Raw genomic sequence first — 3,258 nt, 5'->3', positions numbered from 1 at the left:
CTAATCATGTAATATAAGTCCTGATTATACCCAAACTATTGTTAGATCCAACCATATTCAAGTTAAAGCGGCCAAGTTGCATATCCATAAGTTTTACAATCACCAATACCAGTCATTTATTTTCTTATTTTTTTTAAAAAAAAGCAGGAACCAAGTGGATTATCAAACATGCTACCCCAAGGAGACATTTTCTTTAGATATTGGCTTGGCTCAACACTCTAATAAGCTTAATTTTTCGAAAATACGATGCCTATTCACCATCCTTCAGGTTTGAACATGAAATCCCTCATCTACGGAGAAGGGTGCCAATCGGCTAAACTAATAGCTATTGACATTACTCAAACTTAATTTGATTAATTGCAGTCTGACTTAAATCATACAAACATCAAGGGAAAATAAGTCTTAGATTGTGCATGGACTACTCTTAACTAATTGGCTTCAAAGCTCCCATCTTTACCACTCACCAATAGTTGAATCCCCAACATACATATATAAGAATCGGCAATCCCTCAGTTAACAAGCCGGCAATCCCTCCTCACCTCTCCCTGGTCCCCTGTGAGTACCTCCACCAACCCCATCTTGCTCATCGCCTTGGCAAACTTCCTCGCCCATTTACTTCGGTCTGCCGCCATGCGTTCCACCACCGTCCTCGTCCTTCTCTCCGTCATCAGCACCTGGTCCGACGCGAGCAACCCCTTCCCCATCTGCATCTCCGCGTAGTAGGAGCCGTCGAGCGACGTCCCGGCCGCCGGAATAAAATTTACCTTCTGCGCCTCCAAAGCTTCCGCCGCCGTCGTCCTCGGATCCGGACACTTCGTCTTGAGGTACTCAGCGTGGACCGTCTCTATGGTTGGATCTTGTGGCAGGGCGGCCGTGTAGTTGTAGAGCCGGCCGCTGAATGAAGGGCAGTGAGCCCCTCCGATGGAGTGCGCACCGGAGAGAACGACCATCTCGCTCTGCGAGAATCCTTTCTTGGCGAAGTTTCTTGTGAGCTGCTCGACGGTGGCGAATGGCCCCGGGAGGTCGAGCGTTTCTACGGCACGGGAGACGGTACCGTCCCGGCGGCCGGAAGGAACCGGGTAGTGCTGGAGCCCGGCAAGGACCGCAGCATCACGAGCGGCGAAGGCGAGGATGTCGGCGCAGGAGACGGTCCCCGGGCAGAAACTCTCGATGATGCTTTTTATTGTGTCGATGACTTCGATACCATGCAGCGTGTAGCCATTAGCCACCGACACCTTCTCGACAGGCTCGCCGGACGGCGTCTCATCGAGCAGGATGGATGCATCGCAACCCTATAGGAGAAAAAGTCCAAATCTTGAAATCTCGTGCGAACCATGCAGGAAGAACGTTAGCTCAAAAATATGGAATCAAATCCATGCATGCATGCAAGTCTTTTCACCAAAACCAGGCCTGCGAACGTACGTCATGACAAACTTACTCGAACGAAACAGTCGTGGAAATGGAGGCGGATCAGGCCGGCAGCGATGGTCGGATCCAGGACATGGCGGTTGCGGACAACATCATGCACAATCTGTTCAACATCCGGGCATGTAGAGTTGTAGAATCCAAGTTGGAGTTCTGACCTCCTTGTGTTCAAAGCATTTGCGGATTGCACGAAGATGAGGAAGAACAACAGGGTGGCCGGAGCCATGGTGGTGGTGGTGGTGGTGTCACCCAGAATAATTGGAAGAGCACAAGAATTGGGAAGGAAAATGGATGAATTCTATTTTTAGAGGTTCGTTTGTCTCGATCACCCCGTTGACAGAATTATTGGCCGCGTTGAAGGGTCCTAGATTGGTGTGTTCAAACGGTCAAACTGTTAAGATTGTCCTCCAAAAGTGTAAGGTCAAAGCAGCTTCGATGTTGCGAGGCTCCCATTCATGCACAAGAGAATTTTCTCTGAGAAAATTTGCTAAGATCAATTTGGACTATATTTATAAAGCAATGCTATGAGAAAATGCTATTTACGCGCATTGTCTTGTTGTCACATAGACTCAATATAAACCATGGTGCTATCAATTTCACCGTGATATGTGTAGGATGAACCTTTTTTTCTGCTCATAATTGGCATTTTCTCAATTTATGGGGAATAGGATATAATTCGATATAACAATTGTTATTAACCTGGAATTAGAATATAGGTAGCTGTAACAATTGTTATTAACAGTTGCAACAAAAATTAGTGCACAATAAGCATAATATAGTTGTAGCTCGAATTTCTATATACGAGATTAAAAATTTAAATTTATTTTTAATGATTATTATGCATATTAAATTTAAAATTATTTGTTAAATTTTATTATAAAGAATGAGAGAATGTAAAAGAATAATTATAGATTCAATATATCTCATCCATTGCAATGAGATTATTGCTAAATGCTGACCATTAATCAGTTCCTCATGAAATTTGTAAACCTCCTAAGTAGTGACCTTCCAAAAATATTTTAAATCAAGTAATGGCCAGCAAAAACTTTGGAATTTTGCCTTCTTGCCCCTTATACTTGGGGCTTAACTTTCCCAGCTCCTATTTTAATTTATCTAATTTTTTGATATATTTCTTTCTCTCACCTATGGCCTTAGTAGTAGTAACCTTTATTACCACGAAGATAATTCAAGAATTTTGTCTATATATTATTACTTTTCCTTGTCATATTTGATGAATGTTTTACTTCAAAATGTTAAATGATTTTCATACTTTGTTTACTTTGTCATTGAACCAAGGACTAGCTTGTTTTGAAGTTTCTATGATCAATTAATATTTGAAACTATAGTCTCATAAGTTTATAAAGAAAATTCTCTATTCAATATCATTAATATATGCAAAAGAATTGCATATGCCACATAGTGGACCAGAATTATCAACTTCTTCCTCTTATGCCACACAATGATATATATTATTTTTTTAATCATTTTACAAATTTAAATATTATATTTAGTTGCCGCACAAGAACGTGTTAATTAATGTTTGTGTGCATTGAAGCCTATTTTGTTTATTTCTCTCTCTCTCTCTCTCTCTCTCTCCTTATGTACGATATTTTCTCAACTAGTGGTTCCTTAGGCCTTAAACAAGGATCCATAGAAATAGCCATGTGCCATCAGGTTAATCGATAGTTTTTACTGTGCAAGTCCTTTTGATGCCAAACTTGGTTTCTTATTTTCTTTCTGTAGTTATACAATGTAAGCTCTATAGGCAGTTTCATTCATCTATCAACTAACCAATTGGCAAGTCAGTGTTTGAAGGCACAAGGGAGGAAGGGA

General features: G+C 41.3%; 1 pseudogene; it reads right to left on the bottom strand.

Annotated features, from left to right (window-relative positions):
• Positions 1-277: 277 nt before the first annotated feature.
• LOC103715656 (peroxidase 5 pseudogene) lies at positions 278-1,651 on the bottom strand (annotated as a pseudogene).
• Between the last annotated feature and the right edge of the window lie 1,607 nt (positions 1,652-3,258).

This window comes from Phoenix dactylifera, chromosome 4 (genome assembly GCF_051530095.1).
Source record: "Phoenix dactylifera cultivar Ajwa chromosome 4, Ajwa_hap1_PhDact_Kaust_v1.1, whole genome shotgun sequence".
In the NCBI taxonomy this organism is placed as follows: Eukaryota; Viridiplantae; Streptophyta; class Magnoliopsida; order Arecales; family Arecaceae; genus Phoenix; species Phoenix dactylifera.
The sequence above is the reverse complement of the archived record's forward strand: the minus strand, read 5'-3'. Positions and strand labels throughout refer to the sequence as shown.